The sequence below is a fragment of the Micromys minutus genome (genome assembly GCF_963924665.1).
Source record: "Micromys minutus genome assembly, chromosome: X".
NCBI classification, from domain to species: domain Eukaryota; kingdom Metazoa; phylum Chordata; class Mammalia; order Rodentia; family Muridae; genus Micromys; species Micromys minutus.
In genome coordinates this window covers 71,045,232-71,060,827 of record NC_137970.1, presented here as the reverse complement: position 1 = coordinate 71,060,827, position 15,596 = coordinate 71,045,232, and positions in this window count along the sequence as shown.

Here is a 15,596-nt window from a genome sequence, read left to right as displayed (position 1 = left end):
TCTGCCCACAGTTCCTGCGTCCTAATGGAAGAGACTCAGCTCTTTCTCTAGGCCAAAAAGGACCCTTTTCCAGAATCACTATATTCCCTGCTCCCTGAGAATTCACTGTGTTCCCTTGACAGATAGCTTGTAGGCCTATACATCAGGCTCACACTTAGTCCAGGTGGAAAAGCACCTGTGCAGTTGATCTGGGAGCTCAGGCTCCTGCAGGCAGATCCAAATTCCTGGTAGTGGAGATAAGCACTTTTCATACTTTCTAATATTTATACCTCATAGCCCTGGTAACCTATAAATCCATTTCACATATAAATCAACTGAAGAAAATAAATGGTTAAATGTAATTTCTGAAGCTATATAATTAGTGAAAATAGGAACCAATATTAAATCTGACTTGAGTGCTTTTACATTATACTTCATCTTTTTTGTCATGATGTTTCTGGCATTCACTTGTACTTTTAAAGACTTAATTGGTGCTAGTAAATAGGAGGTCCACAATAATACATTTTAGAATGATGCAATGAATTTGTTAAAACACTCATCCAATATTATGCATGTGTTAAGACACTACTACTACTAAGTAACAAGAATGTAACTATCACCTGATTGTAACCTTCCTAAAATAAAAATGAATTCAGGTAATTATTAAATTCTAACCCTAACAGATGTATCTTCTCACTTAAATCTATGAAAGAATACTATTTACTACAAATATATTTGTTTTTAGTTTTTATTAATTTAATCAAATAATTCAGAGAATAGAGACAAACACACAGAAATCATGGATTCCTAGTATGAGAAAGTCTAAATCAAATATCTTAATATTATTAAAAACTATACAAGACTAGAATACCAACTGACAATGTCCCAGAATATATTTTCTTTGAAAAATAAAGAGGTAAATACCCATGAGATAGTTGAATCAAAAGACACATGATGATATTCAAATTCTAAATTATAGAGTTTTTTTTTCTAGTTTTCAATGTCGTCTGACAATTCTAGGCTTGGCTACTATGGCATATGCATATGTACATATCCACACACATATAAAATTTTTAAAACATGTATACTATACATGAAAATAGAAATTCCAAAAATATATCAATATTAAAAATTTGGCCTTAATATTTTTGATGGCCTTAAATAACAGGTCAGCTTATACCTACTGGTTACGTTAGTTCTACAGGAGTAATTTTCATTTCTAATTATAGACTGCATCATACTGAATCTTGTGCAGAGTATGATAGTGCCTCAGAGAGATTAGATTATCTAGTGGGATATGTCATTGAATGGCAACTAGAGGAAATATCAAGAGATCCTTATTATTCTGTTCACCCCAAACTTGCCATTAAACAATACTATCTGTAATGTTGATATGTTAATTTATGATCTTACTACCTATTGCTCTGAAATCGTTACACAGTCTAGCAAAAAAAAAAAAGATGCAGAAATCATCAGACAGGTAGGTTACAAGTTCTATTATAATCTTTTGAGCTTGGGAAAAAATATGATGAGAAAACAATGTTATTCAAGGATTTTACAAATTTTGCCCAATTCCTCTTAAACCTCAGATAGAGGTGGCTATGGGAATAGCAGCAGTCTCAACTGACTTGGATCACTGAGATCTCTCAGACACTGAGCAAACAACCAAGCAGCTAATATGAGACCCTGACACATATACAGCAGAGAACTCCCTGGTCTGGCCTCAGTGAAAGAAGATGCATCTAACTCTCAAGAGACCTGAGGACCCAGTGAGTGAGGACTGATATGGGCGGGTCATCTTGGAGACTGGCAGGAGAGGGATGGAATGGGGATTGGTCATGGGCAGACCAGGAGGGAGGATGAATACCGGACTGAAAAAATAGATTAAAGAATTTTTACAAAAGAATAAATAGAATTAAATTCTTACATACAAAATTATTGTTTAATTATTCCTGTGTATGTTTTTGTTAGATATTATCACTCAACAATATTATCATGTTTTGAAATTTTTCTTAGAAAATCAATACAAATAAGTTGTAATGCTGAATCATAAACTGAAACATAAAGATGTTTATGTTTACTCTCATCCTTATTTATATAAACACACATACATTAAGCTATAAAGGTTTATAACTTGGTACAATTACTGTCAAGCTAACCAGTAAAGGGAAGATTACAGATGTATCAAAAGTAACACATATATGTATACGTGGCATCGGTGATTTATGAAGTTGATTCAAAGATGTCTACAAATGATTTTGTTGTTCTCATATCCCAATTCACTCTTCAGTGACATCTGATAAACTAACTCAGTCCAAAAAGTGTTACTCAAGTGACTAAGATACTTAACCAATATTATTTCCACTGTATTCCTTTAATAATTTCATTAAGTTTGAAGAATTAAATGAATATTTATTACTTTTTTATATATTAGTAAAAACTATGTCTGATAACTCACATGAATTTAGATACTGAAGACTTCTTTTAAACAGATGATACAAAGTATCTAATGGATGTGCATAAGAAAAGTTTATTTTTGCTTAGCTTTGTCCATTTATTTCATGAACTTTGGGAGTTTAAACTTGTTAATAATATAGAATAAAATAGAAAAATGCATAACTTTCTATAATTCTTGTGAGTATTGTCTATGTGACTAAAATCTTGATTTTTTATATATTACCCAACATTTAGATATATGTACATGATACATATTTTAATTTGCTACCACTAATGACAAATATTATTATCAACAGCACCTACAATGGAAACCATAGCGTAAATATCACTTTTCATTTATTCACAAATTTAATGATTAATGAGAACTACACTTAAACCCTAAATATTTTAACCCCATCTCTTGCAGACTAGAATTTCATATCAGTGCTACAAGTGATGTTAGACAATCAGATTAAGTATTAATATTTAAGTGTACAGAATGTTCTGACAACCAATATGATATTATCAAGGAATCGAAATAAACAGAATAAACTGCCATTTAAAGTCTTCTAGGGTTTTCTGCTGTACTTCTTTATGACAATTCAATAGCTTTGGTTGATAGGGTACTTTCAACTGTGCTACAAAGAGATATAATGTATAAGGCAATGTGTTCTAATTCATAGAAGGAAAATAGTAATTATCTGAATACAGACAATTTAGAATTAAAACACACCAGATGATATTTTATTCTACAACTTTGATGTTTTATTGGTGACTTATAGATGTATAAATATGGACATATAATAGGATGATTGAACACCTTTGTGGATAACCAAACTAGGAAATCTAGTAAGTTAATTGAAGGACAGTCTCACTGGAAAACTGTGCATTATACAATAGTTTTGTACTAAGTCACACCTTTCTGAAAAAAAAAAGAAAAAAAAAACAATAAATTTATTAGACATTGTCTCCTTATAAGCCATATACATGATAGCAAAATTTCATATTTAATACAGGTATATATTATATTAGTTAAGTTTTAGGAATTCTTATATGTAACAAAATTATTATGTCTGGACAATCTTGAAATGATAGTTAAAACACAAAAATTAAATGAAGGAGATTCTTTTAAGTTATATTTGATCATATTCTTCCATAATGTGCTATTTTAGAGTGAAACTAAATTAAATTTGTCTCATACACTATAATAAACATGAAATCTTGGGTGATAATTATCCTAATATACAAATGATATGTACTTGGTAGCATTTAACTTTAATGCATTACTTATCTCCTTATAATAAAGACCAAGTGAATATTAGAAAAACAGACTCAAGTAACCAAAGTCAACAATAGATACCAATTTAATAGAAGCAGCATTTAAATTCCTGGATTAAGAGACTATATTCCACAATGAAACTGAGGAAAAGCTCTACTATATCTATCGGATTATCTTTTCTTTATCTTCAAGATGTTCATATATATGAGAACCATCACTGATATTGATTTGCTCTTCAAAGTAGTATATACAGTAGCTACTTAATTTTAAGCACACTCAGTGTGAATTGACATCCTTGTGTCAAGCAGATTGTCTTAATATGAAGTTGGGTTATAACAATTAATGTAGGTTTCACATTGTTTTACTGGGACCCAAATATTGGTAAGAAGACTCCTATGACTCCTTTTTCTCCCCAAACAAGTAAAATAATTGGCTTATAGAGAAAAAATAAGAAAGTATATAGGGAAATAGGAGTTGTGACTCCTCATTTCTTGTGGTAGCTGTCTTCTGCAAGAACTCTTTTCACAGCTCCCCAGATGGACATCTGGTTCAAACTAAATGTATTCCCAGTCCTTACAACACTTATATGACCAGGCTCATGCTTCCCCCAAGATTCTATTGTCTAGGATGACAAATTTCACTGCAGACTTCATGCAGAGCTAGATACCCTATGGGGATACTCACTGTTTGTTTGTTTGCTTTAAGTTTCAACATCTGTGCAAGTGTCAAAGCAATTAGAATGTGCTGCTTATTTGAAATTAGACTTGATTTATATGAAACAGTTGCTGATAGTTTTATTTTCATATACATGATAGATACTTTTGCTCAGGAAAACAATAAAACAAAACAAATTACTGTTTCACATTGATCTATTGAAATTTTTGAGCAAAATTACATTGGGTGTGTGGCATAAATTCAGGAGAATGATGCCAGATTTTATTCCTAATGTACTTACTATAAAATCACATAAAAAACTATGTATTCAACAGGATTACAATAAATTTTCATTTGCATATTTTATGATACATGCTTTATAAAAGGTATCAAATTGTGGTTCGATCACAAGAACTTAAAATATATTAAATTTGTGATTTTATGCAATGAATAAATTACTGGTTTTTAAATTTGAACTGTAAATATAGAACTAGAATAATTAAGTGTCATATTCGATAATTAAAAAATAGATCTCATGTATTTCCTAATGGTAATTTTGGCATTTATTTTTCTTCAAGTCAGACTCTCATATTGAACATATTGAATTGTTTCCCAATTTCATTATTTTTCTACTTTACAGCATATGCTCATCATTAGTTCCTACCTGATCTTATTGCTCAGTTCATTGCATTTATTCTCATCTCTAATGCTTAGTATCCTCTAATTAGAACATAGCCATGACTCTGATTACTTCTACATCAGGCCATGATATTTCGTTGTAGTTCTTTTTTAATTTTTTATGTATTTTTGGGATATTTTCTTTACTTACATTTCAAATATTATCCCTTTTCCTTGTCTTCTCTCTGGAATTCCCCTATCTCTTCTGCCTCCACCTGCCTTTATGAGAGTGTCCCCCACCCACCCAGCCAGTCCCACCCATCTCCTCACCCTGGTGTTCCCCTATGTGGTAGTAGAAAGCTTTCACAGGGCCGAAAGCCTCTCCTTTCCTAGATGACTGATAAGGCCATTCTCTGCTACATATGTGGCTGGAGCCATGGGTCCCTCCATGTGTACCCTTTGGTTGGTGGTTTAGTCCCTGGGAGTTCTGGTTGGTCAGGTGAGTTGATATTGTTGTTCTTCCTATGGGATTGAAAACCCTTATGCTCCTTCAGTCCTTTATCTAACTCTACACATGCTACTTTTAAGGGTAGGCAGCAAGTCCAACAGTAGATCACCAACAGAAATCACACTCAATGACATCTTTGTAGTTTCTTTTTCTCATTTTGTGTGTGATCACTTTACTTTTAATCTTTTATATATTATAAATTCTGATTTTATGATTGTATAATATTTCTGTGAGTGAAAATGTGTGTGTCTCTTTGTCTACATGGATTTCCTATGCTTTTGCCAGGGTCCTACAGATACAGTTGAGGATGCTTGCAGCTAACCATCAGAACACAGGGACACAAATGAAAGAGCTAGAGAAAGGACTGAAAGAGCTGAAAGGTTTGCAACCCCAATGGGAAGAACAATATTATCTACCAGCCAAACCCTCTAGAACTCCCATGGACTAAAACACCAAAAATGAAAAGACATAGAGAGACCTATGGCTCCAGTTGCATATGTTGCGAAGGATAATATTGTCTGGTATCAATGGGAGAAGAGGCCTTTAGTTCAGTGAAGGCTCATTTTCCCAGTGTAGGGCAATGCCAAGGCACTGAGGTAGAGAGGGTTGTTGGGAGAGGGAGCACCTTCATGGAAGCAAGTGGAGGGGGAAGGAGATGGGAGTGGAAGGAAAGGGGAAACATTTGAAATATAAACACAGAGAACATCCAATAATAAATAAATTTAATAAAAAAGAAAACAAACAGGAATCTAAAGAACAATAATAAGAAATTATACTAGGTAAAAACAACCAAACAGGCCCTGATGCTTACACATATACACATATATATTTTTTGTTTTAGTGAAATTATCATTACTCACTTTCATACCCTATACGACCTGAGAAAGATCAATTTCACCAGCTCTTTTTAAAATATCATCATATTTGGGAAGGGATGAGATCTTCTTATATCTGTGAGTATAAAGATGTATATATAGAACGCACTTAGAAGTTATACGGGTTTGGGAAAACAGCAATATTTAGTTTACCTTCCATGGCCTCAGTAGCCACGTATATTTGGTTGGTTTTGTAATACCAAGTACTAGTTCATTCATGTGAAGAAGACTTTGAGACCAATTAGACAGTTGTTGGCTACCACCATCAAAATATAAGTGAAACTCATGCATCTTTGGGGATATCTTATCTTGCTGGCTCACAAGTATCATGGATGGTTAAGGCTGTTGATTGCTTTCCTTCTTTATCAGTTGATGAATCATCTTCCATTACTCTAACAGCTAGTACTCAGGGAAGGCACTTCTCTTTAAAGTAGAAATAACCCTAACTAAGAAAGAAAACAATATTTGTTAAATAGTGGGTTATAATTCAACGATGTCTTCTAATAAGAATAGTATGGAATTCTTTAATGCAGCATTCTTGCTCAACATAACTGAAATAAAGTGGAATCGTAATTGTATATCCAAATTTACTTTGAAAAAGTGCTAGAAATGTATAGATATAAGTAACCCTGTGCCCTCATAATGAGATCAGAAACTTCCGGTAATGAAACTGAATTAGGAAGTTCAAGTTGCCCAAAACTAATTTTCAATTCTTCTAGAGAAATCCCAGGGAGGTATTCTCTTTCCTCTCCAGTTATTTATGCACTCTGAAAATAGGTTGATATTTCTAAAATAGCCATTTGATCAAGCAGGTTAAACATTCCCTGGAGTTGACATGCATCAATTACCAAGAAGTTCTTCTCTCAAGCCTGGGAGCTTTCCCAATAATGAAATCTTTGTTGGAATCCCTCTGTACTCAATATTAGCACATTGTAAATGCAATTTAAACACTACACATGCTAGCATACATAAATAATTATTTAGTACTCACATATTTATGTTACCTTTCCATTTAATAATTTATTATGCTCCTTTCAAAGACCTCAAAATCATTATTTTTAATGAATGTTATGTATTTCCTTGAGGAGATTGCATCATAGATTACCAAACAATTTTTCTGTCAGCATCTTTCAGATTTTCACTTTTGTAATGTTGACTATATTTGTCATTGTAAATAAAATACATGCATTTATGTTGCCATCCAAAGCATTATGTACTAAAGTATAGCTTCCAGAATCATAATGTTTTTAGAGTAATGGCACTTCTTTGCAAACTACTTTTGCAAAGTATTTGAAAAATTTGGCTCCACTGACATTGGAAAAGGAAGCTTGTTTCTACACAATTTTTTTGGACCTTAAGCATTTCTATTATCTTAAAACATTTCTGACATGGTAAGATAATAATAATATATCAGGACATCCTCTCACTCAATTTCTTTCACCAGCAAGCACAAATATTTCATCGACATTTGGGTACAAACTACCTGTAAACTGACATAATAAATTTTGAAAACTGCAGTGTATCTCACACATGATCATATTTAATAGTTGATTTTCTTATTTTGTGACAAAATTGATTTAACACATACACACACACACATACACACATAGGTACATACATGTATGTATAAACAGACAGAAATCTTGCATTTAGTAATGCTGATTTGAAGTAATTTAAGAAGAAAGTATAAAGGAACATATTTTATTTTTCATAATCAAAAGCACTGATACTAAGCTTGTGCTTCAGAAATCACTTGGGACTTTTGAGCTGATACTTTAAGTAGGGAAAGACCATCGGGGTAAGAAAGAGGGCCCTAGGAACAGTTTAATCTTGATGACTGCATTCTCAAACAGAATCTGGGGAATAGATGTTTGTATGTGACTGAGAATGGAAGAGGAAAAATAAATGGAGAAGTGAACAACTGAATTATAGTCTTAACTATTGCCCAAATCAAGTCAGTGGCTTAGCTGGACCCTGGGCTGTTCATTTTATTTAAATGATGTCACAGATGTCTGGGCTCTTTTCATATATGTCATTGTCCTTTGCTCTTAAAATTCATCATCACTTAGTATTTATTCAGAGTTGACAATTGACAGCTTAGTTTAGGCTTTCTCCTTGCCTGTATTAGCTATGTGTCAGTAGTACATCCTATGATAATAGGTAGATAGAAAACAGCAGGGGAAGGGACTTTTAAGACACTTAATTGAATGTTTGACATGTATTCTAGACATGTGACAGGTAATAATTAAGTCTGCTTAATTAGTTTTTTAATATTAGGATGAGGAATAGTAGCAAAATTAAATAGTACAAATGAAAGACTGAATTACTATAATCAAAACATTCTTTTCTTTGCACCAGGTAAAAGACTTTCACATAATAAGTGCACTGCCTTTCTTTATATATAAGAGAAAATAGAATTGAATTGCTACAGTGATTAAAACCAAAGTTCTGTCCTAATTCTTATAATTAAATGTATTCTGTAGTGTTAGCAAGAAACTTAAGGAATCGGGGTGGAATATCTCACATGAAAGGAGGATTTCGTGGTACAGCAAATACTCTTTCAGATACATTGATGTGGAAACTTAATAAATTGACAAATATGGTTGACATTGCACATATAAGGTAAAATAATAATGTTACTAAAACTAAATAAAACTAGAAAAAAATCACAGTATTATACATTTTTTTTGAAACTAACAATAGTTGATATTAGGACAAAACTCACCCAATTTATTGTCTCTTAAATACAAAATTATTAACTCAAACTCCTTGAATTTCACTAAATTAGATTACATAAAGATAGCATGACTAAGTCTGATATATGTTGATCTCTGCATCTCAAATAATAGTACCAGTATGCTATACAGAGTTTGTGTATGCTTAATGTAATTTAATAGCCATCAGAAAGAACCAGCAAATTCTAATAAAACTTCCATTGTTTTGTATCTTTCCCTATTGTGCAGTTGTGTCTGTGGTTTCCTTTTCTAAAGCCAAACAGCTGGGGCTTCCTTCACTATTAAGAAGTAGTAACCGCTGAACTTCAGTTTTAAAATCTGCAAAATTGACACAATCCTCAAGGGGGGCTTTGCCCCAGAGCATGTGGAATTTGAAAGGAAAAGCAGATGGAGTCCAGGAAAAAAAAACAGCTTGGTGATGATGATTTTAATTATTAACTGAAAATCAAGTGAGGTACACTGAAGAGAGAAATGATTTGGGAAGCTGTTAGAGAGTCACAGGGTGAGAAAAGTTGCTGTGCACCAGCTTAGCCTTCCTTAAGCAGAAGCCATATAGGCAAAAACCATAATGCTTTATGTGCCCCAAAGCCTAAGCACAATAGATGTGTGGACCATTCTGATTAGTGATGGCAGGGGACACAGATGGCTGGTTAACCCGTTAGGTGATCAGAAAGCACAGACACCAGGGAATATGTGGCCTCTTCATGAAGCAGAAGCCAGACAGGTGGCAGACAGCTTGAGCTGGGTTCTTTGTGTTTGATTTCTGACCTTATTTAAAATGACGGTTTGAAAATGCCTATTAGGCCTTTACTTAAGCTTTTGTTGTTAAGGTTGTTTTGTGCTTCTTTTAGCCCAAGGTTAGTAAATGTCAAGACTATATCCAGATGCATGCTATCAGTTTTGCCTTGGTATTTTATTTATCTTTTGTTTTTAAAATGCATTTATTTTAATTTACATTTTATAGAAAATCTTTTGAGTATGTTCTTCTTTCTCAACTCATCCCAGTTCCTATCCAACTCCCACCCAACCTCATGTGCCCCACTTCTCTCACTCACACGCACACCTCTCCTTCAAAAATATGAAATAAATTAAGATGAATTTTAAGAATATAATAGTACCAAAACAAAAAACTGTACAAACGAAAACAATCAAAGTGTGGTCTATTTTTGTGTTGGACAACTACTATGCATGAGGCCTGTCTCTGGGTATGACTGAAATGGCCAATGATATTTGTTTTGTTTGGAAGATGCTGTTCCCTTGCATATCCACCACCTCTGAGTCTTGAGGGGAGGGGCTTGAAAACATCCTAGTTAGGGAAGAATGCTCCAAAGTAATTTACTCTCATCAAATTATTCAGCTGTGGACATTTCTGTTAATTTCTATTTACTACAAGATAAAGATTCCCTGATGAGGGTTGAGTGATATTTTTCTATATTGGAATAGCAATATTCCACTAGGAATCATTGTTTTACTATGTTTCTTTAGCAGAATAATAGTAGTAGGTTTTCATCCAGGGTTTATGGCCTAGTTAGTTTCAGGTTTTTAGTCAGGTTAGCAGTATTGGAATATAAGTATCACTTCATGGAATTGGTATTAAATCTAATGAAAAGTAGTTCGATACTCTTTTAACACTTGAGCCTCTATTGTGCCCATATATCTTGAAGGCAGGCTGAGGTTGTAAGTCACAAGACTTGTAACCAATGATTAGTTTTCTCTTCTTTTAGCATGTGAAGTAACTACTAACGCTATGACCACTGGTATATTAACATGCATTTTATAGTTTGATACCAGCTTGAGTCCTCCACATAATGAAATATGTGTTGTCTTCCACTGCTTCAGGAAGTCAGGCTATGTTTACTATCAGGCTAGGAAGAGTAACCTCTGCCTTGACAATGCTCTCTACGTTTTCTATGAAAACATTTTTTCCAAGAGCTGTAAAATAAGTAACCCATTCTTTGCATTAAGATATTTGTTTGGTAGCATTAAATATCTAGTTTTCTCCTCAATTATACAATGACTCAATTTAAATTCTTCTCATATATGTATATAGTTTATGAAGTTACCAAGGTAGTAGGTTCCATACAGCTTTTCAAAACAACATCAGTGTTACTTTGCTCTTCCCATGTTCTTTCCTTTACCTTACTTTCAAATTTCCATGTCCATTTAATTCTCTCATTCGAATTTCCCATTTCCATCTTTATAATAATTTACTATATTTTCCTGCCATTGGATGATCCTCTCCTTCACATCCCCACCCATATCCCCAGTCCTTTACTAGTCACCTAAGCACTGTGTTTATTCAGCTTGAAACAAATTGGTTAATAAGAATAATATATACAGAATCACATTCTCAATTTTTTCTTTGATATTTTAGTCTTTCATATTTCTTGAGGCAACCAGAAAAATGGCCTTTCTCTAAAATAATACAAAAGAAATTTTCTAATTGTGATCTCTCAAATCTTCCTTTAGGTACTCTGACCACCCATCCAAAAATCACATCCAAGTCACTTTCAAATCAGGCAGTACATGAGTTTGATTCTGTAAATGACTGAGACTGGAGGGTAGTTGTGTCAAAAGCAGATGTAATGGTGGGGTGGATTAGGTAGGTGAAAACACCTATTGTAGTGTTTAATATACTCTGAAATACATTAAAAAGGAATAGGAAATATTAGCCATAAAAGGCCAGCACTGGAGAAGCTAATGTGTAAACTAAGTAGATAACATATACATTGCTCTAGAACATTTGGATTTTTGTTAATCCTATTGCTGTGGCTGTTCAGTTTTTCATTTAAGAAAAACAATTTTAAATGCTGGAAAATAAAAGAGGGTTTGATTTTTTCTGTAGCTGCAAAAAAACAGACTTCCAACCTGAACTTGCCGTTCATATCAGATGTTTTTGACACAATGTTTAACTGGTTCAGAAGAATATGTTATAACCTTTGCTCTCCTTACAATAGAAGAAAAGGTAAAAGGTGTTCAAAAGAGATGTTTTAGATAATAACTAAACAGGGTCAATTTCAGGTCAGGAATTCTGTAAGGTCATTCTAAAATGCTTGTTCTTCTGAGATCACAAAAATGTTAAGAAGTACAAGGAGGGGACAAAAAGAGCAAAGTTAAATATGTGGTTCTGAGGATCCCATTCTGCTGCTGTACATAGGAAAATGGATTTTCAGTTTCTTGAAATATGATGGGAAAAATAGGCAGTATTTAAATGTATGCATATGTCCTGAAAGAATACTAATACTAATATTAAATAATCACATCAAGTGTATTTCTTAACAAAAATTTTTCTATTTTATTGATGCCTCCTATTCTTTTAATACAGAGCATTTGAGGGATTGAAATAAGAAGCAGAGTTTCCCAATTCTGACTGATTGCTGTGCTCTCATAGTGAGACTACAAATGCAGGGGTTCAAATCTGTAAGGCACAGTTTTATAAAGATAAGGATACTACCATAAACTTAATTTAATGTCCTTTTATATTTTTATATATTTTTATATGCATGAGCTCTTGCACGAATGGGTGCATGAACACAAAATGCACACCTAGTACTATCTGACATCAAAAAAGTATATCATATAGTTGGGAACTGGAGATATAAAGGCTTGCGAGCCATTGTATAGATGTTGGAAACTTAATCCCGGGTTTTCTGCAAGAGGAGAATTTTCAGTTCACCTCTAACCTATCTTTCCACACTGTAAATTTTACTTGACTTTTCTAATGTATTTTTGTTTGCTTTGACTATACACATGGTATTTTTTATGTTCTTGGTAAGAATAGATTCTGATTCAACAAAAATATGTAGAATTACTTGTTAGAGCACTTTCTTGAATTATTTTCAAAGAATAAAACAGTTGGGGTGTGTATGCCACAAATTATATTCTTCTACATGAATCTTCTCATATTGCTGTCTCATTTGAAGTTCTATAAATGCATAAAACCATCTCTGATTGTTCAAACTATTAAAAAAAATGTACACCTCAGAGTTTGGAAGGTTGGGAAACCCAAGATAGCCAATAGATTCAGTACCTATTGAGGGCCCATTTCTCATAGGATGTGCTTTTTCCATGACCCTATTTATAGGTTGTAAATGCTAAGAGGCTCATTATGTCTTTTCCATGAGAGAATTAACCACCGGGATTAATATCAATTAGTTGCTGCCAACAAGACCCCACTTTCATATTAGCCCATTGAAAAATTAGTTTACAAACATGAAGTTCAGAGAACATAACTAATGCAAACAAAACTGTTTCATTGCTCAGGGAGTATGATCTAAACCATCAAGTGTCTTCAAATTCCCTGCCTGAAGCAGACTCATTGTCTTATTCAGGGTTTTGATTCCTGCACAAAACATCATGACTTAAGAAGCAAGGTGGGGATGAAAGGGTTTATTCAGCTTATACTTCCAAATTGCCTTTCATCAACAAAGGAAGTCAAGACTGGAACCCAAGCAGGTCAGGAAGCAGGAGCTGATGCAGAGGCCTTGGAGGGATGTGACATACTGGCTTGTTTCCCCTGGCTTGCTCAGCTTGCTTTCTTGTAGAACACAAGATTACCAGCCCAGGGATGGCACTACCCTCAATGGGGTTGAGAAAATGCCTTACAGCTGGATCTCATAGAGGCATTTCTTCAGCTGATGCTACTTTCTCTGTGATAACACAAGCATGTATCAAGTTGACACAAAAGGAACCAGTACACTCATTGTTCTAGTTTGCTTTTCTATTGTCATGCTAAGTAATGACCAGGCCTTCCAGTCTCCATCTGCACTCTAGAGTTAACTCTGTGGAAAGGCTCTCCTTATCTAAAATCTGACAAGAGAGAGCTGTACTCCCAGGAATGCTGTAACTCCTAAGTTCACAGGTGAGCCTAAAAGTTTTGCTCCAATAACTGGCCGAAGAGGGACCTGCTAGGAACTGGGGAGCATCCTAGGACAGAATACTTCAGGTTTCCATCAGTGCCCCAGAGCTAACCCTGTAACACAGCTCTTCACACTCAAATCCTACCAGGAGAGAACTAGTCTCCCAGGGCTGCTGGCATACCTAAGTTCACAAAGTAACAAGCACACAGGAGGGAAATGCTCCAGACAGAGACCACAAGACAAAATAAAACCAGAGACAACCAGGTGGCAAGAGCTAAGGACAAAAACCTTAATAACAGAAACAAATACCATTGGCATCATTAGAACCTAGTTCTCACACTACAGCAAGTACTGGATATGCCAACACACTGGAAAGGGAAATTCTAATTTAAAAATCACGTCACATGATGATGATAAAGGAAAGTAAGAAGGACATAAATAACTCCCTTGAAGAAATACAAGAGACAGCTGATATCCAGGGATGCAGGCCTGGTGATATTGCTCTGCCAGTAGCCAAGGCACAGAGAGGTCTAGGCCCAGCACAGGGAAACATGCCCCCAACCTATTGGTTCAGGAGAGCAAGAACCCTTCCTTAGGGTCTCTTTTTCCACCCAGTGGGCCCATGCATGCAGAACAGGTGCTCAGGCCATCTGCCACCAGTAACAGCAGAGAGATCCAGGGACACAGCCCTGGTGAGACTGTGCTCCCAGTAGCTGGGGAGGAGAGGTCTGCGCCAAGCAATCGGAAAGTATGCTCCCCCCCATTGATTCAGGGGAGCAGAAACGCTGCCTTAGGGTGTCTATTTCCACCCAGCAGGCTCATGCATGCAGAACAGGAGCTCAGGCCATCTGCAACAAGGAACAGCAGGGATCCAGGGACACAGGCCAGGTACACAAGACAGACATGAACAAATCACTGACAAGACCACTTATAAACACAGACAAAAAGATGGCAAGAGGAAAGCAAAAGAACTTACCCCAAGGAAACCAAGACAAACTGGCAACACCAGAAACCTGCTCTCCTATCACAGCAAACAGCAGAATGCCAAACATTCCAGAAAAAGAAGACTCAGACCCGAAATCATACCTCAAGATGATGATAGATATCCTTAAAAAAAGAATGGGAGGAAAAGCATAAAGAAATAGAAGCTTTTAAAGAGGAAACATGAAAAACACTCAAAGAAATCAAAGAACTAGAAGAAAGCAGAACCAAAGGGATGAAGGAATGGAAGAAGGAATTTGAAATGGAAATGGAAACAATAAAGAAAACACTAAAAGAGACAGCCCTAGAGGTAGAAAACCTAAAAAAGAAATCAGGAGTCACAGATGCAAGCATCTCAAACAGACTACAAGAGATGGAAGAGAGAATCTCGGGGGCAGAATACAACATTGAAAACATAGACAAAACAGTCAGAAAAGATAAAAATGCCAAAAAGCTCCCAACCCAAAATATCCAGGAGATCCAGAACACAATGAGAAGACCAAACCTAAGGATATTAGGAACAGAAGAGGGCAAAGAATATCAACTAAAAGGAACAGTAAATATCTTCAACAAATCATAGAAGAAAACTTCCCTACACTTAAGAATGAGATGACGATGAGCATAAAAGAAGCCTACAGAATTCCAAATAGCTTGGACAGGAAAAGAAATTCT